The 26,206-nt window shown below is 40.8% G+C and overlaps 1 pseudogene; it reads right to left on the reverse strand.

Moving 5' to 3' along the window:
- Positions 1-26,206, reverse strand: part of LOC149441963 (histone-arginine methyltransferase CARM1-like) — a 98,952-nt pseudogene that overhangs the window by 51,382 nt on the left and 21,364 nt on the right.

Consider the following 26,206-nt stretch of genomic DNA (forward strand, 5'->3'; position numbering starts at 1 on the left):
AACTGCTTTCTTTAAGTCCCACCAGAGGTTCTCAATCGGATTTAAGTCTGGTGACTGCGATGGCCACTCCAAAATGTTCCAGCCTTTCCTCTGCAACCATGCTCTAGTGGACTTGGAGGTATGCTTGGGATCATTGTCCTGTTGAAAGGTCCAACGTCTCCCAAGCCTCAGGTGTGTGACGGACTGCATCACGTTTCCATCCAATATCTCCTGGTACTGAAGAGAATTCATGGTACCTTGCACACGCTGAAGCTTCCCTGTACCTGCAGAAGCAAAAAAGCCCCAAAGCATGATTGACCCTCCACCATGCTTCACAGTAGGCAAGGTGTTCTTTTCATCATAGGCCTTGTTCTTCCTCCTCCAAACATAGCGTTGATCCATGGGCCCAAACAGTTCTAATTTTGTTTCATCAGTCCACAGAACACTATCCCACAACTTTTGTGGTTTGTCCACATGGCTTTTGGCATACTGCAGTCGACTCTTCTTATTCTTTGGAGACAGCAAGGGGGTACGCCTGGGAGTTCTGGCACGGAGGCCTTCATTACGCAGTGTGCGTCTTATTGTCTGGGCTGAAACTTCTGTACCCACATCTGACAAATCTTTTCTCAGTTCCTCAGCAGTCACACGGGGACTTCTCTCCACTCTACGCTTCAGGTAGCGCACAGCAGTCGAAGTCAGCATCTTCTTTCTGCCACGACCAGGTAGCGTTTCAACAGTGCCCTTTGCCTTGAATTTGCGAATGATGCTTCCTAAGGTGTCTCTTGGTATGTTTAACATCTTTGCAATCTTCTTATAGCCATTGCCCTTCCTGTGAAGAGAAATCACCTCTTCTCTTGTCTTCCTGGACCATTCTCTTGCCTTCACCATGTTTGTAACCACACCAGTAAATGTCTAGAAGGAGCTGAGTATCACAGTCATTTTAAAGCTGCCTAATTGGTGCTTATTATGCTTGATTGCTGCTCGGTGACATCCACAGGTGTTTTCAATACCTGATGGAAAGCACCTGTATGAACCTCTGTTCTTCAGAGTGGTAGTCTTTAAGGGGTTGAATAATTGTGGCAATGAAGAAACCACATAAGAACCATTTACTACTGTATTACATAAACAATTGATGTCATTTTAGTTGCATTTGGGTAGTTACAACGTCCTTGTAGGATTTGATTCTGAATACAATTCCAAATGTACACTATAGTCCCTAAACCCCTTTACAGCATTGGGGGTTGAATAATTTTGGACACAACTGTATATTCCTGATAAAGAAAAGCATCTAACGTTCTTTTATAAACAAGAAAAAAAAGCACAATAGAGCAGAAGTTCAACAAAAAAAGTGTTGTATACAATTATTCAACCCTTTTTAAGTAGCAAATCAAAAAGACACTTAGTTTTTTTCTCTGCATATGATAGGATGTCTAACTTGTACACAGGCACACTTCACGTTTTACTATTCACACCAACATTGCGGCACCACAGTTGTCACGTTTCGCCGCGGTTTTGCCAAGATTTGCGGTTTCCCACAGCCGGCAGTCAGGGTAGCCTCGTGTACATGGAGCCTAACTCTTGCTTTGTTGATTACATCATTATTATATAAACATGAATTTGCTTTCTTTTTACCTTAGTAAATTTTGCAACAGGACTAGATTCAACCACATACACCTTCCTTGCTCCAGCTTGCACTGCAAAAAATGAGAGGATTCCTGTTCCAAAACTAACATATAGTACATCCTGGAACAAAAATTTAGAACATTACTTTGCCCACTTGACCTGAAGGTTTTACCCCTTTTACGACCAGGGCATTTTTTGCTATTCAACACTGTACTACTTTAACTGGCAATTGTGTGGTCATGCAACACTGTAGCTTAAATTTATATAATTTCTATTACACAAATAGAGCTTTCTCTAAAAATTTTGGAAAAAAAATCCACTTTCTGTTATGAAACATATCCAATAAAAAAATTTAAAAATCAAATGTCTTTATAAATTTAAGCCATAATGTATTCTGCTACATGTCTTTGATTAAAAAAAAAATCCCATTAGGTGTATATTAATTGGTTTGTGAGAAAGTTATAGTTTTCTACAAACTATGGTATATATTCTGGAATTTATGCAGCTTTGATGCTATACTGGTAATAGCAGTGATCAGCGACTTATAGTGGGACTGTGATAGTGTGGCGGGCAATCTGGTGTTGGCTAATGCTGGTTGGGAGGTACGCTAACTGAAAAACTGACACTGACATCAATAGTGACAGTGATCAGTGCTAATACTGTACACTGTCACTGTACTAATGACACTGGATAGGAAGGAGTTAATATCAAGGGTCAATCAATGGGTCAACTGTGTGCCTTACAAGTGTAATGTGTATAATATGCCCTGCTGTTATTAAGAAATTTGACTGTTTTTTCTCCCTGCAAGGGAGGAGAAACAGTCAGATTGCTGCTCTGTGTACAGAGCCCTATTTTGTTTGAAACCAAAGGGCTCTGTGCTGTGACTGGACATAGCTGATCAGCAGTTCTGAGCCATATATAATTGGCTGATACCTGCTGATAAAATCCTGCTGTGTCCAACTGCATTGCAGGTCAGCAGAGGGAGCATGCATGCGTGCCCCAGGCCACAAAAAAGACTTGCCATGTTTATTTACATCGTTGAACCTGCAACTGCTGCCCTGTCACAGTAAATCTAGGGCTGATTTAGGCTCAATTTAATGAGAGTTAAATACTTCATTCTTTTTTTTTTAGTTTAAAATAACCTATGCGGTATTTATCTCATGGATGTGCAATTCACAAAAAAAATGCACATTAAAAGGGTGGAACATGAAAAAAGTTCCAGTATCTGATCTGTAGCCTTTCCCCTATTATTATTATACTAGTTCGCTGAGCGCTGTACATTACAAAGAGGGACAGAACATGTGACAGAACAATACCAATACAATGCAAAACATGAGGGGATTGAGGGCCCTGCTCTTTCAAACTTACAATCTAGGAGGGAGGGGATAGTGGCACAGGAGGAGATAGCTGTGGGGGATGGAGTGGTAGGAAGAGTGGAGGAGGTCGGCAAGTTAGCAGGGGGTGGGGTAGGCTTCCCTGAAGAGATGGGTTTTCAGGGTGCACCTAGAGGAGAGTAGGTGATAATCTGATGGGTTGGGGCAGGGAGTTCCAGAGGATCGGTGACACCCTGGAGAAGTCCTGGAGGCGGGCATGGGAGGAGGAGACCAGGGAACTAGAGAGAAGGAGGTCTTGTGAGGAGCGGAGTGTGCGTGCTGGGCGGTACTTGGATATTAGGTCAGTGATGTAGTTCGGGGCAGTATGGTGGACAGCTTTGTACGTCAGTGTTAGGATTTTGAATTTGATCCGTTGCGCAATCGGAAGCCAGTGGAGGGATTGGCAGAGGGGGGTGGCGGAAACGGAGCGGTTGGAAAGGTGAATGAGTCTGGCAGCCGTATTCAGGATCGACTGAAGCGGGGATAGCCAGCGGCAAAGCAGGCCAGTGAGGAGGGAGTTGCAGTAGTCAAGTCGTGATATGATGAGGGAGTGGATGAGCTGTTTAGTGGTTTCTGGGGTTAGGAACGTGCGTATTTTTGCGATGTTGCGGAGGTGGAGTCTGCACGAGTTTGTTAAAGATTGGACTTGGGGCTGGAAGGATAGGTTGGAGTCCAGAATGACACCAAGTACTCTGGCCTGCGGGGCGGGTTTGATGGTGGCATTGTTGGATGTGATGGAGAAGTCGATGGGGGGTGGTGTGCAGGCTGGGGGGAAGACAAGAAACTCGGTTTTGGAGAGGTTCAGTTTAAGGAAGTGGAGTGACATCCAATCTGATATGTCGCTCAGTAGGTGTGTGATTCGGGCGGAGACCGAGGGGGTGAGGTGGGGGGTTGAGAGATAGATTCGTGTGTCGTCGGTATATAGGTGGTAGTTGAAGCCGTGAGAGTGTATGAGTTGGCAAAGGGAGGAGGTGTAGATGGAGAAGAGAAGGGGCCCGAGGACGGAGCCTTGAGGGACCCCAACAGAGAGGGGGAGTGAGGGGGAGGTGGTAGCGTTATAGGTAACGCTGAAGGAGCGTTGTGACAGGTAGGATGAGAGCCAGGAGAGAGCAGAATCTGTGAGGCCGAAGGAGTGTAGTTTTTTGAGGAGGAGGGGGTGGTCGACTGTGTCGAAGGCCGCAGAGAGGTCAAGGAGTAGGAGCACTGAATAGTGGCCATTAGCTTTGGCGGTTAGCAGGTCGTTGGAGAGTTTGAGTAAGGCAGTTTCGGTGGAGTGTAGGTGACAGGAGCCGGACTGTAGGGGATCAAGGAGGTTGTTGTCGTTGAGGTGAGAGCTTAGGCGGGTGTAGACTAGGCGCTCGAGGAGTTTAGATGTAAATGGGAGCAGGGAGATGGGTCTGAGGTTGTTCGGGTCATTGGGGTCCAGGGAGGGCTTTTTAAGTATGGGGGTGATGTGTGCATGTTTCAGAGGGGAGGAGAAAGTGCTGGAGGAGAGGGAGAGATTGAAGATGTGGGTGAGGGAGCATAGGATGGAGGGGGAGGGAGGTCGTAGGAGTTGTGAGGGGATAGGGTCGAGGGGGCAGGTGGTGAGGCGGGCATCAGAGAGGATCTTGGAGACTTCCTCGATGGTTGTAAGGTCAAAGGTGTGAAGTGTTGGGGGGGCTTCAGTATGAGGAATGTAGGGTGGGGTGGAAGTGGAGGTCAGAGCAGTGGTGGGGCCGTGGGAGAGGGGTGATGAGGGGGTAGCTGAGTGAGGGGGAACGGGGTTGGAGGGAGTTTGAGCAGTGACGAATTCCCTGCAGGTTATGTCGAGGGGGAGGGGGGATGAGGGGGTAGCTGTGTGAGAGGGGACGGGTTGAGAGGGCGTGTGAGTTGCGGTGATGTCCTTGCGAATTGTGTCAATCTTGTTTTTGAAGTGATTGGCAATCTCAAGGGCAGTGAGTGAGGTGCTGGGTGGAGGTGGGGGTGGCGAGAGTAGAGAGTTGAAGGTGGAGAAGAGTCGGCGAGGATTGGAGGAGAGGGCCTTGATGAGGGTCAGGGAGTTATGCTTGTTTGGCTGCGTGGAGGGAGGAGGTGTAGGTGTGGAAGGCAGATTTGTAGCGGGTGAAGGCTTGTTGGGATTTGGTTTTGCGCCCTAGACATCCCTCCTGGGAAAATCTCTCATCCGTTGTCACAATTTGCGACACGGCTCTGACCACACGGCCTCATCATTCATTCAGTTTCCTGTGAATGAATGCCTACAAGTACTGCCAGCCATTGTGACTGATGGTTTATAGTTCTCAATGAACAATGAAGGCACTGGTGTAGTCCATGGATCTTCTTGCTCTCAAGTAACTGCCTGCCAGCATGAGGTACGGGTACATAGCTATGCTATGTGACTTCCTCAGGGCTCGGAGGGTGGTAACCCGCAAACTCCATATATACAGAGTCCACACCTGAAATCACTCACGTGACCTGTGAAGTAATGCATACGATGGAAGCGTGGTGACGTCATATTCGGTACGGATGGCAGTCGCCATCTTGGTACCCTCAAAAGCCCTACACCTTTCCTGCAGTCTTTTTATTGCCAGAATTTTGCCTTTTTTGGTCTGCGGACCTATTTTAAATGTGAGTAGTGAATTTTAGATGATGTTTTAAGTAAAGTTTGTGACATATTACACTATGGGAGTCTTCTTGCTTGCATCTTCCATGTGAGACATTGTGGATGACAGAGTTTTGCAGCCATTGCTGGAGCATGCCTATGAGTGTTTGTCAGCGCCATTGGAGATGATCTTTGGCCCTCTGATTATATCGAGGATCTTTCTTGTGGAAATCATCGTTTGAGGCTGTCTATGCTTTGTGACTCCTTGTGAGTCGAATTTTGAAGGTGAGCGCGTATGCTAGCTGGTGGAGGATTTGTTCATATGTTTGCATCACTGGATTTGTCATGGCATGCACTGAAGATTCACTGAGTTTTCTTCTGATGTTTAGATCTGTAATTTTTCTCTATATATTTATATATTTTTTCACTTTTAACCCCTTTTTTTTGGGGGGGGGGGGGGACTGAGTCACTTTTTGAGTCTTTGGACTGAATCACTCATCCATTATTATTACTTTTTATTGATTATTTTGGGACTGAGTCATCATTTTTTTTACATTATTAGCCATTTGATCTATTCACGTGTCACTAGCACTTCATAGCCGTTTTTCTTGTGGCTGGCATTGTCAATCATGTAGTTTATTTGGTCGTCCATTTTGGGACTGAGTTACTTTTTGCTAAAAGCTATTGTCTTTATTCACCTGTGTCATCAGCACTTCATTGCCATTTCCTGCGGCTGGCACTGTCACTTGGCATTTTTTTTTTGCACCACAGTACACATTTCTGTCATGCTCACACCTGGTTGAGTGTTATTAGATTAATTTTTACTTTGTTTATGTGATTTATGTATTTATTTTTCCACTTATCAGCCACTTAGTAGCGCAGCACCCTGTTACTCATTATCATTTGTCACTATTTGGAATATAGTTAGGTGTCTGGGGCCACTTTTTGTTTTTTTGGAGGACACTTGGGGTAGGTAGGCAGCCAGGAGGATCATCTCTATGCTAACAAATGTTTTTGTTTACTTTTCTGGGAATTGACTTTTCCACAGGTTTATGCGGTATATACCAAGCATTTCTTAATATTACAGAAAATACCGCATAAACCTGTGGTGAGTTGACATTTTTGTAATATTTCCTCCTCCCCGATCCCCCACTCATGACTTTACCATTAATATCAACAGCACAACCATTGGTCCTTCCCCTCATGCCAGGGTGCTAGGCGTAATCCTAGACTCTGACCTCTCCTTCAGGCCCCACATCCAATCACTGGCTAAATCCTGCCGCCTCAACCTCCGGAACATTTCCAAAATCTGCCCCTTCCTGACCAATGACACTACAAAACAACTTATCCATGCCTTGGTTATATCCCGCTTCGATTACTGCAACTCCCTCCTTACTGGTCTACCGTTACACAGGCTATCCCCCTTCAGTCTATTATGAATGCTGCTGCTAGATTCATACACCTTACCAACTGATCAGCGACTGCTGCCCCTCTCTGCCAATCCCTCCAATGGCTTCCACTAACCGAACGAATAACATTCAAAATACTAACCACAGCTTACAAAGCCATCCACAACACTGCCCCTAGCTACATCACCAACCTCATCCACAGATATCGGCCAAATCACCCACTCTGCTCCTCCCATGATATCCTCCCCTCTAGCTCCCTCATCACCTCCTCCCACGCTCGCCTCCAGGACTTCTCTATAGCCTCTCCCATCCTCTGTAACTCCCTACCACAGCATGTCTGGTCAGTCCCCACCCTGTCTGCCTGTAGGCGATCTTTGAAAACTCACTTCTTCAGGGAAGCCTTTCCCACCTCCACCTAAGAACTGTACTTGAATCACCTCCACCAGATCATCCCCCGCAGCTATCACCTTTTGTATCACCTCCCCCTTCCTTTAGATTGTAAGCTCCATGAGCAGGGCCCTCACATTCCTTCAGTACTGAAAGTATTGTAATTGTACTGTCTCCCTTATACTGTAAAGCGCTGCGCAAACTGTTGGCGCTATATAAATCCTGTATAATAATAATAATAATTTTTCATATTACATTAGAAATGTAGGTTAATCTCCCTAGCGGTCTGATTATGTCCATATTTCAGTGCTCAAAGCGGTACCTTTTTTTGCATGGAAATATGTATTTTTTTATTGTAGGCCTGTAATTTTTAGGAATAACTCAGTGAAATCTGTCCGAACAAGAGTTTAGTAAACATCCCGGGTATGTTAAAATTTGAAACACAAAATCATAAATTATAATTTAATAAATAATCATAAAAAATAATATAATAATAAATTTAATTCAATAATATAATCAAACCAAAAACACTGAAATTTGAAATAGAGCGCCAAGTTTGCACATCACTGAGCAAAGTCGCAAAATCGTTTTCAGTGTCTGATGACGAATTTCCCCATGAATCATTATCACTCAATTCTGCAAGTAGTTCTAATTTACTATCGCTGTTCTCTAGCTGGTCTAAAACTGATTTTGACCTAAAGGGATGATTTTTGGACGACATGGGCGTTTCCCAGTTTCCAGGCAGAAAGAACAGTAAAAATGCAGGCAGGGCACAGGACAAAGCACTCGGGACAAAATGTATGTGAAATGGTTTGATACAGTAATGTTTTACTATGTGATTTTAGTGCATTTAGTGAATGTCACTTTTTGTCATTTTCAAATTTCCCGCCGTTCCGTCCCTGTATGTCCCGACGTTGCAGGGATCAGAACCCAGAAGACAGATGCTGGCATCCGCCGGAGGACATTACAGGGAACACTGCAGGAGGGACATCGCGGGAGCACAGGACAACGTAAGAGAAGAACAGATCCCGGAGAAGCGCCGCATGGTAACCAGAGTGTAACTCGGGGTTACCGCTTGTGGTACTGAAACTTTACCCCAAGCTACACTTGGGAATACCGCCAGGGAGGCTACATGTGTCACATGGCCCAAATATCTCATGCGATATCCTGTTGTGAATTTATCCCAAAATATGATAAAAATATGCACGTTAAGTAGTAAGTGATCAGTATTAAAAGCAAACTTCAACCACAATCTTTTTTAATTATATTATTATTTTTTTTGCATATCACGAAGAAGATTACAACATCTGTCAGATTTTTATTGGAGACAACATACGTTCATATTTTTTATTCTCCATAAAATATCTATTTTTATTATCTATATGTGAGTAAATTGTTTTTAACCTGGGTGAGTTTCTAATGATACCACAAACCATTATAAATTCATGATGCGTGAATTCTAGAAGAAAAAGAAAAAAAATCAGCTCAATGCTTCTCATGGCTAATATTACAAAAATGATTTTGTAATATTGCTCTGTAATATGTACTTGTTCCTATATAGTCCTGCAACACATTCTGCTGTTGAGATAGGCAGCCATGAAACTAGTATATGATAATATGGTACTCTACATTAAAAAGGGTCACGTGTGTTTTTTGGCTCCTTGTTGCGCATCTCCTAAATTGTAAGCTCTAACGAGCAGGGCCCTCTGTTTCCTCTTGTGCCAAATTGTATTGTAACTGTATGTCTATCTTCATTTTGTAAAGCGCTGCACAAACTGTTGGCGCTACATAAATCCTTAATAATAATAATAATAATTTACAAAGTGAAGCTTTAACACACTAAGGAAAATGAGTGCAACTGCACTTGCAAAGTGCATTGTCTATCTGCCTTTTGAAAATCCTTCACATGGTCTTCCTGCAACTTACAGGACCTTATCGTGGTTGCGGCAACAGGGCAGGCTACCAGTATAAATCCTGTATAATAATAATAATAATTACCAATTCAGTCACAATGATTATGCACGGTTGCTAATTCACCACAATGGCCCACAGAAATCTAAAGGGGATCTTATCTTATGGTAGATGCACTTTGCTGGAAATGGCACCAAACATGCAGTTAGTAATATTTTTTATAGTGCATTGCTCTAACATCAATCGGTGAAAAAGTACTATGAAAACAAAAATGTCTAGGCTATTAGAAAAGTAATATAATGCATTTATTTTGAATAATAGTTTTCAATTTACTGCACCTTGTACTTTTTTTTTATTTCTTTTCCAATTTGGAAAATATGAAAAGTTGCAATGTTGAAGTTAAGTGAAAATACTAAAAAATTGCTACAACATATCAACAAATAACAAATAAAAGAAAAAAATCCCAGAAAGATCGTGGAGGAGAAAGGTGAAAACGAACATAACTGTCTCACCCAAGGCAAACCTTTTTTTTTTGTAGTAACATCTGTCTAAATTGGAAAAGTTCTATGAATAGATTTTACTGGGTTGTTTTCACCTTAATTAAAATAATGGGAGTAACTGTCCAACACAGTGTTATCCGCAAAATTGTCAGATATAATTGCCATTAAACCAAACAAAAAAATATCAGTATTATTTTTTATAAGTAAAAATGTCATAGCCTGAACAGAAATTAACAGAATGCAAAAAACATAATTAGACAGAAAGTATTTTTCTCATTTTGCTGAAATGAAACTACTGAAAAAGGCAGCTAAATGTAAACATTATAGCAAATTATACATCAATACATTTTGGATCTGAGATTCATGCATCACTGAGCTGGATATCCTATGGTATAAGGCAAAATATACAATGTTTTAATTGGTAATTGTTGTGATGACAGTATTACTACGGTTTTAAAGGGACATACTGTCTACCACTATCCTAAAAAGTAAAAAATAGAAAAAAGAATTAACACAAATATGTCTGCTTCAGAAGAAAGTTCCTACTTCAGCAATTCTCTGATATAAATATCCGTTTTGGCTTTTATAAAAGAAGCCCATTAATCCTTATTAGAATATACTGATATATTTCTCTTGAGCGCTTTGGATATCATTTCACACCTCTGCATATGGAGAGCCTGTGTTGCATTCACTTCTGTGATTTGTATATATCTTCAGGGCATTGTGGAAGGCACTGTAATCTGAAAACATAGTATGACAAACATTAAGACATATGGTATGTAGAGTGCATACATTCACAAGAGTGTTGATGCTACTTTGTGGCTTCATTTTGATTTCTGTAACTGAAAATATAGCCAAACAATTGTCTTGGATGGTTAGAAATAGCTTCATGTTGAAAAACAGCCAATATCATCTACATTGGCTGAGATCAACCCTTACAGTCACCAAGCACAGTCTTTGCAAGGAGTGCTGCAGCTGGAGCAGCCGTTGGCTAGGGTTTAGTTCATATAGGTGTATTCTTTTCACTTAAAGCAAGAAGAGAAACACGGAGACTGCAGCAGGCATTCTGACACTGGGGGGAATGACTAACTGCCACTGACATCCCAATGACACTAATACAGTGATCAGTGCTAATGAAAAGCACTGACACTGTACTAATGACACTGGGCAGGAAGGGTTTAACATATGGGGCGATCAAAGGGTTAACTGTGTGCTGTTTTACTAAGTGTACTGTGTGTGTGTTTTACTAGGGAAACATACTGCTGCATATTTCTCTGCTGTGCAGCATGCTACTGCTGACAGGAGAGAGACCTGTGTTGTTTACGCACAGTCTCTTCCCTGTCAGTGATACTTGGCAATAGCAGGGTGCTGGTGGGGAATCTCTGGCCGGGACCCAGTGATCAACATCTGTAGCCGCCAATGGCAGTGCGGGTAGGACGGCGCGCATGCGCCCTCTACCTGGAAATGTATATATACGTGATTTTGCGCAGCCCTGCCGCCCTGTAGCAGTAGTTCTGCTATAGGACAGTCGGGAAGCAGTTAAAAACATTTTTTCATTATTACAAAGTCCAGTGTGTTAGAACTTGTATTTCCCTGGTCACACAAGCATGGAGACAGATATATTCTTGATCTCATTCTTCCATGCTCATATTACAGGGGAGAGCTACTCCAACTCAAAGCTATGTTGAGTGGACTGAAAGTTCATCAGCTCATATATGTTCCCCCCACACACACCCTTCAGGCTGAATAATGGTCATTGGAACAGTTCTACTCATCTTCTAACAACAAATGTGATAATGCTTGATATTTCAGATGCACATATAGCTTAACACTTGGAAGAAGGAATGTTTATGTTCATACATGATAAAGCGGGTATAAACTGCTTTTATATGTAGTTAATATTGCATTATGCAGTAGGATAATTACAGTTATTATATATTATTATAAACCATTCACCTAAATGCCTGGTATTGTCAGAAAAGGAATCCTACAATGAATTAGTGAACAGTGTGCAACAGAACAGCATGACACAGAGACAAATAACAGCACATGCAACACTTACCACTGCATGATATAAACTCGAGCAGAGCACTGATGACGCCTACGGTAATTAACACTGATTGCTTTCCAACACGACAATGCTCTGTATCCTGGTTAATTAGGCATTTAAACACTAAATCTCCATTACCTGCAATAAAATGTACAGGTCTAATGTTTTTAGACATTCATTTTCTGAGTCACGATAACTGGAAATGGTTGTAAACCTCAGACATGAAATATGAATAAAGCATATCCTTCTATAGTGTGTACTAATCTCAAATATTAACACTAAGTGTAATTTCTGTCTGCTGCTTCATTCTTCTTCTATCAGCGTGAATCACTTCTGACAAATTTTTCTGACGCCAAGAGAAAGGTGGTGACAGGGGAGGGACCTCAGCAGATTGACAGCCTCATCTCTGTTCCTGTGAGTTGAGTAGAGGGGGTGTGTCTCTTCCCTCCAATCAGCTCTCAGAGTTCTCAATGCTCTCTGCAGTGTGTATCTATCAGACAAGCTGTATAAATTCAGCACTTTGAACGGCAGTAGAGAAGATATCGCTGTAGATAAACAGATACAACTAATATAGGAGGACTTGTTTCATCTATGTGTATCACCTGAGTCACTTCACTGGATATATGTAAGGGGGTACATCTGCATTAAATAAAAATGCAGCATCATTCATTTGAAAACTCTAAAAGATTGACATACAATGGCATCACAGCCAGTAGAGACGTTCTAATGGATGGAATGGCTGAACCCACAAGGCTCTGGGTGAGGATTGGTCTGAGCTGCTCTTTCCATACATTCACCCACTCCTGGAGTCCAGCATTAAAAACCGTACATAGTTTAGATACTAATGTCCCATCGAAGCTTATTTACCAACATAGAAGCATTTTTTTTAACTGTTTGTATTTTCCTTCACTTCTTCTCCCATAGCCAACACAGGAAAGTCTAAAGTGAGGGAATCCCTGGTTGTCACCAGGGTAACCAGGACTAGTGTCCCCACTGGAAGATTTCCCCTCTGTTGTTGTTCTGGTGACAACCCAAAATTTGGGATTTCACTTTCACTCTCTGTGATACCAGTAAACAAGACAAATAGAGAGGGTGAATTCCGCTAAAAGGGGATACAGACAGCAATAAGAACTGACAGGGTTTCTAATCCGTCTCCACTCTGTCCAAAACAAGAAAAAAGGGGTTATATTTAGTTATCATCTACATTTTACTGCAGCATAAGCAGCTTTTTTTTCTTAGGTAGATTTTGTTCAGCTGTCATCAACTACCTTGCTAAGGAAGAGCATATGAGCTAAACTTGGTAATTGGCTTTTCACATTTACATTACTTCCTAACCAAGGCAAATTTAGTGATCACAGAGCTGTCAGAAAATGATACATTCACAGTGCTGGTATGTGATATAAACAGATTTCCCATGGTCCAGTCAGAAAAAGCAGTCTGTCATGATTCTAAATCAGTAGGGGTTTAGAGAAGAATTCCAGCTTTATGCACCCATTACATCTGCCAGTCATTCATTTCACAATCTTGTTCAGAAGCCAGCAGAACATATGCATATGGCATAATGCTAGAACATTGAAATGATCACTGTTTCACATATACTCATTTAAGCACTATATTCTATGATGAACACTGTATCACTTAAAACAATCTATGCACTATATCATATGACAAACATTATGTCACATATTCATTTGAGTACTATATCCTATGAAGAACACTGTGGGCTCAATTCACTAAACAATATTTCATGCAATATTTGGATCACGTGGCTCATTTGATCCAAAAATCACAAGCAATATTGAAAAAGTGAATTCACTATCTGTTTAACCACTTTCCCTCCAGAGGATGTACCCCCATTCCTGACCAGGCCATTTTTTGCAATACGGCACTGCCTTACTTTAACTGACAATTGTGCAGTCATGCAATGCTGTACATATATGAAATTTAAGTAATTGTTTTCCCACAAATAGAGCTTTCTTTTGGTGGTATTTGATTACCTGTGCGTTTTTTTTTTTTTGCACTATTAACAAAAAAAGACCGACAATTTTGAAAAAAAAAACAATATTTTTGACTTTTTGCTATAAAACATATCCAATAAAAAATGTAAAAAATCAAATTTTATCATAAATTTAGGCAAAAATGTATTCTGCTACATGTCTTTTTTTATACTAGTAATGGCAGCGATCAGCAACTTATAGCGAGACTGCGGCAGGCATTCTGACACTAGGTGGGAACTGACTAACTGGCACTGATATCCCCAGTGACACTAATACAGTGATCAGTGCTAATAAAAAGCACTAACACTGTACTAATGACACTGGGCAGGAAGGGGTTAACATCTGGGGCGATCAAAGGGTTAACTGTGTGCTGTGTGTGTTTCACATTATATGCTGTGTGTGTTTTACTATGAAGTCATGCTGCTTTATATTTCTATGCTATGCAGAGAAATACAGAGTAGCATGTCCTTGCTGACAGGAGAGAGACCTGTGTTGCTTACACACAGGTCTCTCCCCTGTCAGCTTTCCCCGATGAAATGCAAATCACGTATATATATGTGATTTTGTGCAGCCCTGCTGCCCTGTAGCAGTACTTCTACTATAGGATGGTGGGCAAGCGGTTAAGCTGCATTTACCACAACAATAACAAATACACAGTAAACATTGCATAAACAGATGTAAAGGTCAATTCACATAAAAAAAGGAAGCAAATACATTTGTTAAATAAGTTGTGGTCTAGTCATGTGCTATTTAAGAAATGTATTAAAATAATAACTGGTTGTTCAGAAGCTGGAACCCACAGAGACCTTAACTGTCAGTGAACAGCTGGTTGTTAAGGAGTAGGCACGTGCTGGCATCCTTCCAGCTGACACCAATATGTAAAAAACTGAGCTTTAAAACAAACAAACAAATAAAAACAACGTGGGGCTCCTTTCACCATCCATACCAGGTCCTTTGGGTCTGCTATGGATTTTACAGGGGCTATCATGGCAAAAAAAAAATTAAAAATGGCATGGTGCCCCCCCCCCCCTTCCCAAAATCCATACCAGGTCCTACAGGTCTGGTATAGATTTTAAGAGGGACCCTGCACCAAAAAATAAAAAAATGGTGTCCCCTCCAAAATCCATACCAGAGCCTTATCTGAGCATGCAGCCCAGCAGGTCTTCCCCGAACTACACCATGTTCCAAATTATTATGCAAATTATATTTTTCTCATTTACCTAAATAATTGATGTAAATAACAGTCAGCATAATTCTCATGTTATCAACTATTAAGAGTACAATTCACATATTATTGAACAAACCTCCTAATGATAACAGGATTTTTTTTTTTAAACATAAAAAACTTACAATGCACTGTTCCAAATTATTACGCACAGTAAGTTTCAAAACACTTTATAGGTTGTAAAGAACTGAAAATTGTCATTTGTTGTGTTTGCAGCATATTTACTGAAATCAAAAGCTATTTCAATCAAACTTTTAACAACATTTTAACTTTTTAAACATTTTAACAGGTCACGTTACATTGCAACATAGGACCCCTTATTTGATAGCAGCTTCACAAGTCTTGCATCCATTGAACTTGCGAGTTTTTGGACAGTTTCTGCTTGAATTTGTTTGCAAGATGTCAGAATAGCCTCCCAGAGCTGCTGTTTGGATGTAAACTGCCTCCCACCCTCATAGATCTTTTGCTTGAGGATGCTCCATAGGTTCTCAATAGGATTGAGGTCAGGGGAGGATGGAGGCCACACCATGACTTTCTCTCCTTTTATCCCCATAACAGCCATTGATGCAGAGGTATTCTTTGCAGCATGAGATGGTGCATTGTCATGCATGAAGATGATTTTATTACGGAAAGCATAGTTCTTCCTTCTGTACCAGGGAAGAAAGAGGTCAGTCCTAAACTCCACATACTTTGCAGAGGTCATCTTTACACCTTCGGGGCCCCTAAAGGGGCTGACCAGCTCTGTTCCCATGATTCCGGCCCAAAACATGACTCCACCACCTCCTTGCTGACGTAGCAGCCTTGTTGGAACAGGGTGGCCGTCCACCAACCATCCACTACTCTAGCCATCTGGACCATCCAGGGTTGCACGGCACTCATCAGTGAACAGGACTGTTTGAAAATTAGTCTTCATGTATTTTTCTGCCCAGTGCAGCCATTTCTGCTTGTGAGCATTGGTTAGTGGTGGCCGAATAGAAGGTTTATGCACAGTTGCAAGACTCTGAATGTATAATAATATATACACCTTGATGTCCGTGGGACTCCAGAGGCACCAGCAGCTTCAAATATCTGTTTACTGCTACGTAATGGTATTTTAGCAGCTGCTCTCTTGATCCGGTGCATGGATTTGGCAGAAATCTTCCTCAATGTGCCTTTTTCTGCACTAACCCGTCTGTGCTCTGAATCAGCCACAGATCTCTTAATAGTGCGAAGATCACGCTTAAATTTTCTCTCTGCTGCCGAAAAGAGTGAAGTATGTAATGTTTTCATATCTCGTCCAAGGCATTGAACTATTTCACTCTTTTCGGCAGCAGAGGGATCCTTTTTCTTCCCCATATTGCTTGAAAATGGTGCTCTGCTTAATAATGTGGAACACCCTCCTTTAGTAGTTTTTCCTTAAATTGGGCTCTAATTATCACAGGTGTCCGAGATTGTTTTCAGTGATCAAAAGAGCCCTGACACACAATGCCATCCATAAGTTAAACTGAAAAACAAATTATTTAATCTTTGTGACACTTAAATAGAATTTGCATAATAATTTGTAATGCGGTGTATACCATACCATGCCATATGCCTCAATTTTCTTTAATTCCTATTATGGGACTTTCCTTTGGCACTTCATCCCAGAATCCACTAAATGCTATTCAAATGCTATTAGAAAGATTGACTGTTTGGGGAAAGCTGATCATTTGGCTTTTATTAATGCGATTCCAACTTTGGGTAAAGTTACTTCAGATATAGCTAACTTTAGATTCATATCCCTTATTAATTGTGACCTTAAAATAATGAGAGCTTCATGGTATGTATCTTTTTAGAGAAATATATACATCTTGACCAGGCAGGTTTCATTAAAAAACTGACAGGCACAAGACCAGACTCGGCAAGCAATTTATCTTCTGCAGTACAGTCTAATTGGGACTCTAATCTAAAAAGACAAGCTATGCTAATGTCCATCAATTTACATAAAGTCCAGAAGTGCCACACCCTGTCAGCAGAAAATTCCAATACTTCTTGCTAGGTGCATTGGTCGATACTTGAATGTCCATATCTTGGCCATATCTTCTCATTAAATGTATGTTTTATAACACTTTTTTACTTTTTTATATAAATTATTTAATTAAAGAAAAAAAGTATTTATTACAGGAGACAACGATGACACTGGTGTCACAGAACATTATGAGTTTTCTCAAGAAGAACAGAGAAGCATTTTAATTTTTTGGACTGTCTGTGTAAGAAAGTCTGTACAGAGCCATGACACACAGAGAGGAGACAGGAACAAGGTATAAGTCTGTCCTCTGACTCTTCAGTTGTGTATGTGTCACAGGCCTGCTGATCACAGCTAGAAAGAGCCAGCCTTGGTTCACCCAGGAGCAGTGTCTAAGGAACAGATGGTCTTCTCCAGATCTCCTAGAGATGGAGTTGGGTTAGCTGCTTCCTGCTCCCAGGTCACTACCCCAGTTACTACCAGCCATGGCAAGGTGAGAGACTCTTACAAGGTGCCAACCACTGGAACGACGAGAAGTGGATCAGTACATAGGCTACATGGGACAGAGTACAGCAAAGTGTACAGGAATCCCAGGGGACTGGAGACTTGTAGACTTTCAGTGTGATGTACAACCATTGTGCAGCACAAGAAGCAGAAAGCAGTCTGCGAATGGCTGCCCAAATGCCCAGATAGAATAAAAACTACACACATATAGGTTTTAAAAGTTTAGACTAGACCATTTTCTTCAGGATGACATTTTTTTAGACACTGCTCAAAAAAATTAAAGGAACACTTTGAAAACACATCAGATCTCAATGGGGAAAATATCATGCTGGATATCTATACTGATATGTACTGGGCAGGGGCGAACTGACCATTCGAGCACTCAGGCACTGACGTCGCAGTAGGGCCCCATGAAATGCCCAAGGTACCCTTTTTATAGGCTTTTTTGAGTGTGGGCAAGTACACAGGGGTCCCATGATCCCCTATTGTCCAGGGGCCCCATGAGTTGTCAGTCCGCCCCTGGTACTGTGTAATGTGTTAAGAATATAAGGATGCCCCATCGTAGAGTAACTGCCTGTCTCCTGGAATCTCCTCCATGCTCTTGAGACTGTGCTGGGAGAGTTTGACTGCTTGTGCAACATCTGTAGGGTCCAGGTATCGCCTCATGCTACCAGTAATGACACTGACTCTAGCCAAATGCAAAACTAGTGAAAAACAGTCAGAAAAGATGAGTAGGGAAAATAATGTCAGTGGCCTCCACCTGTAAAATCATTCTTGTTTTGGGGGTCATCTCATTCTTGCCCATCTAGTGCACCTGTAGATAATTTCATTAACACCAAAGCAGCTGAAACTGATTAAGAAACCCCTCTGCTACTTAACTGACCAGATCAATATCCCAGGAGTTTAACTGACTTGATGCTATACTCTGATTAAAAAGTGTTCCTTTAATTTTTTTGAGCAGTGTATGTATGTCTAAAAATGACTAAAATTATTATTATACATTCAGCACAGTGGCTAAATGGTTAGCACTTCTGCATAACAGCACTATGGTCATTGGTTTGAATCCCAACTCTGGCACCATCTCCCTTTGCCTATGTGAGTTTCTTCTGGGTACTTCTGTTTTCTCTCACGCTCCAAAGACATGTTGGTAGGTGAATTGGATCCTGTCTAAATTGGCCCTAATATGTGTATGTATGAATGTAAGTTAGGGACCTTAGATTGTACACTGCTTGAGGGTTAGGGACTGATGTGAATGTACAATATATGAAAAGTGTTGTGTAAAATTATGGTGCTATATAAGTACCTGAAATAAATAAAATAAATTCCTTTGAAGATAGATGTGTAAGATAAATTTGATAGAAGTCCCAAATAGTTGTAAGTGCATACCACATTTCTTATACTCTATCAATATGGCAAAGCATTCTTTCATATAGTCCCTGGTAAGAATCACTGCTAATAAGCCACCCTACATCTATGGTTAATAACCATGGTGTAAGACAGTAAAGACCCTCAGGAATGGTTATACAAAAAGTATAGGTAAAAGGTATTTAGAGATTCACATATTAGTCTCCTATTAGCATGTACAGTGTTTAAGCAGTCTTGTGGAAAAGCACAAACAGGATTCTATACCATCGGTTAGTGCCAAATCTGCTTCCCCTGGTGAAAATTCAGCCGTAGAATCCTTGGGATGACATCAGACAGCTGCAATATCCTACTTTCAGATCCCTGTTTGTTTGTATTTTTCTCACTTAAAAAGCAGTTTGACACTCCGCTGGAGATGATGGGGTAATAAAGAAGCCAGAAGATCCATAATAAAATTAAAAAAAAAATGAAAAGATGACAAAAACTACCACTACCACTTACTCTTTCTGAAATCTGTACAAAAACCAGTCAAAACAACTTCACAGAAATGGAAAGTTTCTAATCCTGCACTTTGGAAATAAGAATAATCCATTTTGTTTAGGAGACACCCCCTGGTCCTACAGTAAATCTTCAGAAGAATTTTTTATTTTCTCTAAGTTTTCTTCGACTATTATGCAACAATAATACTATATATAAGTGCCATTGCAGTTGTAATACAGAGCCACTAAAAGTTAACACAGAGATCTAGTGACATCTACTGGATTATTAAGGGATAACTTATTAGAAAATGATGCTGGTTAGGATAACAGATAGCTAAATTATTAAATATGGCTTGTGGATACATAAACACGTGTATTTTTAGAAATCTTACATGCTTTAGGATTATAATACATTTTTTATGCATTTATGCACTATGGAATACACAACATAGGTAACAATTGGATATACAAGACACAGTGGCTTAGGCTAAAATGCAGTAACAGAGCCTGAAGTGTAGGTAGAGACAAAATTGGAACAGATGAAAGGGTTAAAAGTGGAACACACACTTAATTCCTGACACATCTCTTATAAGATTCTAACTGAATAAGGTTGTAGATGTGCTCTGTACTGTTATCAAGAGTAGAAACATTAATTTAAATCAAAATGGTACAGCCCTATATATATATGACTACACAAATAAATAAATATGTAAAATTATCATAAATAAATATACAATATATCTATATATATATATATAAACAGTGCTTATTAAAGTGTCCCTGCAATAATATAGTAAAAAAAAAGTCCTTCATGTGACGGTCAAAAAAAGAGTATTAGTGCTTAATCCAAAAAAGTGCTACTCTTCTGTGCAGAATCCTTCCCCACTATGCAATCACCAGAAAGCCTGCTGGTTATCAGCCTGTGATACAATATACCCAGAACCTCCGTCTCTCACTCTTAGAAACCATTGATGATACAACCAGGAGCCTGAGATATATCAATAGAGTAAACCTGACAATATAAAAAATGTAAAAAGCAAGCGCTATCCAGTCAGAAGCTGTACACTCAAGGTAACCAACATAGACCTTACAGTAGAATAGATAAACTAGTGCAGCGCTAAAGTAATGATTCAGATGAAAGGGAGGTAAACACAATAAATAATAAAATTAGATGTAAATAAACAATAAATAGGAGCGCACTTCAAAATTCAAATGGAGACTAGTTAGCAGCTTAGCACTGAGGCAACCAGATAAAATATATATGTGTAATGCTCACAATTGAGAAAATTGAATATGCGCAAAGATCATATAGATATGGTATCTTCCTCTGATGATGTGCGTGCGCACGTAACACATAAGGAGGAGCCTACTCACACCATGACGTCACGCCGTCGGAGCATCCTGGAGCTCCGGCGGCCATCTTTATTCGGGGATGGTCAGTCCAAATCACTTTGTAATACTTATATACAGATGCATCCTTTTTAACCCTTCAATAAATGTTTTATCAAATCTACTACACTATCGGCATTCTTCCGTTTTGACCCCTTTGGGGAGTATTAATCTTTTAGACACCCAGTACCACTCCATTGCCTCCAGAAAGGGAGTCTCCAGTTAACCCTTGTGAGCTGCACCCACCTATCCCTTAAGGGGAACTCTGGACACCCCTGGATCATCAACATCTAAAGTCCCGGGACCCATCCACCTTGAGAGGGAGCCTTTTCTACAAACTGGCCCAGATGACTAGCTTGATGACACCAGGATATTATATATAACGCGCATTAATATTGTGCGTCCGGTGAGTGCGCATTCCTTCTGTTATCACAAGCACAAGCACCGATTGAAGCTTTTGGGACTATATGGTCACTATTTAGTCACTGACACGTATTATCTGCCCCATATAACTGTATACTTTCAGTCACTGATACGAACTATATGTCATATTTATTTATTTATCTATATGATCTTTGCGCATATTCATTTTTATCAATTGTGAGCATTGCACATATATATTTTATCTGGTTGCCTCAGTGCTAAGCTGCTAACTAGTCTCCAATTGAATTTTGAAATGCGCTCATATTTATTGTTTATGTACATCTAATTTTATTATTTATTGTGTTTACCTCCCTTTCATCTGAATCATTACTTTAGGGCTGCACTAATTTATCTATAATAGAGTAAACCCGGAAGCTTCATCTCGTTCTCTCTTTAAAACTACTGATGATGCGACCAGGAGCCTAAAAAGAAGATTCGTTACATTAAAATGAAGCAATTAAACATCTTCCACGTCGAAAGTTAGAGCACACAAATGCAGCCAGACATACAAAGATGGCTACCAATCTGGGACTCAGACACGGTGGCATGACGTCAGCACGTAGGCTTCACCCAGCGGGTTTCGTGCACATGCACATCCTCAGGGATACACCCAATGAAACATTAATTTGCTTTACAGACCATTTTGTAATTAACCAATTCAATACCGGGCAATTTTACACCTTCCTGCCCAGGCCATTTTTCAGGTTTCAGCGCTCTCACAATTTGAATGACAATTGCGCGGTCATACAACATTGTACCCAAACTAAAATTTTATAATTTTCTTCACACAACTAGAGCTTTCTTTTGGTGGTATTTAATCACCACTGGGGTTTTTATTTTTTGCTAAATTAACAAAAAAAGACCAAAAATTTTGAAAAAAAAAAGTTTTTCTTTGTTTCTGTTATAAAAGTTTGCAAATAAATAATTGTTCTTCATAAATTTAGGCCGAGATGTATTCTGCTACATGTCTTTGGTGAAAATAACCCAAATTAGGATGTATTTTTTAGTTTGTAGGAAAGTTATAGAGTACACAAACTATGGGATAGATCTGAATATTGATCAATCCTGAAGTACTTACAGCCAATTTAATTTCTTGAGGTCCAAGAATGTCAGAACAGTACAGATATCCCCCAAATGACCCCTTCTTGCAGAGTAGACAGTCCGACAAACTTCATAAGAGGTATGGCGAGTTTTTTGAAGTTGTATTTTTTTTGTCATAATTTTTCGGAAAATGAAAAAATTAAAAAAATTAGTTTCATTATTTTTTTTTTACATATTGTCACCAGTGCAGTACAGCGTCATCATATAACTGGCATGGCGGTGATCAGAGACACTGACTGGTGACAGTATGAAAAAAAAAAAAAAAAAAAAAAAAAATATATATATATATATATATATATATATATATATATATTTTAGATTTTTTTTCTTTTTTTAAGATTTTTTTTTCAGATTTCACTATGACCAAAGTAGTACAATGTTACCATACCAATTTTTACACAATTTGCCTATAGCAAAGAATTACTTTGCTATAAGCAAGCATTTACCTGAATGACATCGATTCATTCAGGGTTTTTTTTTTTGTTTTTTTTTGTGCTTAGCTGTGATTTGGCCACAGCTAATCACATGATATGTGCATGTGATTAGCTGTGACCATTCACAGCTAGACACTAGTATACAATGGATGGCATGAATGAAGCCATCCATTGTATACAACTGTCATGTGACCTGCTGTGATTGGTCACAGCAGGTCACATGGCACCGGCAATGGGGCCAATACTCAGATCTGTCATCAGCCATGTCCGAGGTACACGGCCGGTGACAGATCGTGCCGCTGCGCCACTCTGCAGGAGCGCAATCTGTGCATGTGCGGGAGGACGCCATATGGCGTCCACCCGGAACGCTGATGACATTTGCCATAGGGCGGGCGGCAAATGGTTAATTAATTAAAATGCTATTCAATTCATTTTTAATATTCAAAGCAAACTCAGCCATTCATTCATGTCCACCGATGATCTACTTGATATTACACATGCAACGCTCAGTTTGTATGTCCCTGTGGTAAGCGCATAATTATACTAGATTTTCTGAATATACGAATCGGGATTTGGAACGCACCAATTGCTGCGGATGTCACCTGGTGTATCTCATACCTCTTATATCAACTAGAAATGATTTATCAACTTATCACTATAGGTTCAGCTGTTCCTGACTTTTTGAATATATGAGTCTCAATAAAAGGACTGCTATATGTTGTTGGGATTTGGTTGATCTCTATATCTGTAAATCACAATATCATTCATCTTATCATTTTGTAGCACAGCATACCCTTTACATATTAATTCATTCATGTCTCCATGCTTTATTTTACTGAGAAATCATTTGGAAAAACACCCCCTGGCATTTCTGGCAGTGGCCATCTTTAGTAAGGGCAGATGATTCCTGTATCATTTACTTCCTGGAATCCATCTGCCCTTAGCGCAAGCATAGGCAGGGCTGAGAACCCTCCCTCCTCTCCTGAAGACTCTTGGGATGTATGACATCACTTGCTTAGGCATGAAAACCATAAAGTAACTGAAGAAATGTAAAAAAAGTTGAAAATAAGTAAATATGATATACATTCCTATCTATTTACTAATGCTAGCAGCATAAGGATTAAAAATAGTTAATGTTGATTGAGAGAGTGGCGTTCTGCTTTAAGCAGCTATGATCTTATAAGACTACCATAAAATTTTATGCTAAATTGTAACCTCGGAAATAGTGCACAAAACATCTCTGAGAGTGCAAAGAAATGCCCCTGAAAAATATACTATCTTGGTGATGTGATTGACTAGGTGTACAGAAATAAAGCGTATGCTAAATCTGAGTCATAGCTCAATGTCGTTGACACTTCCTCTTTTGGGGTAATAGTACAGTCCTTCCTTCAAGTGCAGTCATGAACCTGGAAGCAGAGATGAGCTCAGGTGTGTTGCTAAGGCATGCCCTGCCCCACAGTCACTCGAATGCATGCCTCTTGTATACATTCAGCCACATGGTGGGGAAAGCCCTGGGTACAGATGATTGGGTCAGGACAGGTAACAGTACCTAGCATAGCTCACATGGGTTCAGACTAGGATCTGAACATGCCTGAGCTCATCCCTATATGGAAGTGATAAGGTCTGTGGGCTCAATTCACGAAGAGTTATTTTCCTCTTTAACCACTTCAAGTCCAGACACTTTCACCCCCTTCTAGTCCAGGCCAATTTTCAGCTTTCAGCACTATCACACTTAACCATATGAAAGTTTTATTATTTTTTTGACACAGATAAAGCTTTCTTTTGTTGGTATTTGACCACCACTGGGTTGTTTATTTTTTGCTATATAAATGAAAAATGTTGAACAAAAATCATTTTCTGCTTAGTTTTTCTTATACAACTTTGCAAATAAATACGTTTTCTTCATATATGTAGGCCATTTGTTCATACATGTATTCTGCTACATTTTTGGGGTAAAAATAACCCAAAACAGTCTAACAGTGTATATTATTTAGTCTGTGTGAAAGCTATAGAGTCTACAAACTATGGGATATATATATATGAAAATTGATCAGTTGAGACCCTAAAATGGTGGACGCTGGTATGACATATGGCAGTGATCAGGACATTACCACAAGGTATGACAGTGATCAGGACGCTGCTATGGTGGTGATCAGGATGCTTGCAAGGGGTGTGGCGGTGATCATGATACTTGTATGGGGTATGGTGGTGATGAAAATGCTAGTATGGGGTATGGTGGTGATCAGAATGATGGTATGGAGTATGGTGGTGATCAGAACGCTGGTATGGAGTATGGTGGTAATCAGGATGCTGGTATGGGGTATGACAGTGATCAGGACATTGGTATGGCATATGGGGTGATCAGGATGCTGGTATGGGGTATGGTGGTGATCAGGACGCTGGTATGGGGTATAGTGGTGATCAGGACGCTGGTATGGGGTATGACAGTGATCAGGACACTGATATGGGGTATGGTGGTAATCAGAACGCTGGTATGGGGTATGACAGTGATCAGGACACTGGTATGGCATATGGGGTGGTCAGGACGCTGGTATGGGGTATGGTGGTGATCAGGACGCTGGTATGGGGTATGGTGGTGATCAGGACGCTGGTATGGGATATTTTGGTGATAAGAATGCTGGTATGTGCTATGGCAGTGATCAGAACACTGGTATGGAGCATGGTGGTGATCACAATGCTGGTATGGAGCATGGTGGTGATCAGAACGCTGGTATGGAGTATGGTGGTGATCAGGACACTGGTATAGGGTATGACAGGGATCAGGACGCTGGTATGAGGTATGGTGGTAATCAGAACGTTGGTATGGGGTTTTTTGGTGATAAGAATGCTGGTATGTGGTATGGCAGTGATCATAACACTAGTATAGGCATGGTGGTGATCAAGACACTGATATGGGGTATGGCAGTGATGAGGACGCTGGTGTGGCATATGGGGTGATCAGGGTGCTGGTATGGGGCATGGTGATGATCAGGATGCTGGTATGGGGTATGGCAGTGATCAGGGCAATGGTATAGTGTATGGCAGTGATTGGGGTGCTGGTATGGCACATGGCGTAACCAGAGTGTTGGTATGGGGTATGGCAGTGATCAGGGCATTGGTTTGGTGTATGGCAGTGATCAGGGCGCTGGTATGGTGGTGATCAGGATGCTGGTATGGCGGTTGATCGGGACATTGGTATAGTGAATGGTGGTGTTTTTGTGAGCACTGGGACAGGTGACAGAGGCTGGCTGCATTATTTATTACAAATATACTAGGGCAGATAGGGGACACAGGAGCACTGATCAGTGATACTAGGGCTGGCTGGCACAGCAGTCTGCGTGTACAAGTAGCCTGACAAGCTGCTGTACACTCACAGTCTACAGAATCTCTTCTCTCTGCTCTCACACTGAAAGCAGAGAGGAGCGATTTTTTAATTTCACTTTCCAGTTTTTGGACACAGCAATCACATGGTAAAACACTGTGTAATTGCACAGC

The sequence above is a fragment of the Staurois parvus genome, unplaced genomic scaffold (genome assembly GCF_062004578.1).
Source record: "Staurois parvus isolate SC_StPar_1 unplaced genomic scaffold, SC_StPar_1.0 ptg000929l, whole genome shotgun sequence".
Taxonomy (NCBI): Eukaryota; Metazoa; Chordata; class Amphibia; order Anura; family Ranidae; genus Staurois; species Staurois parvus.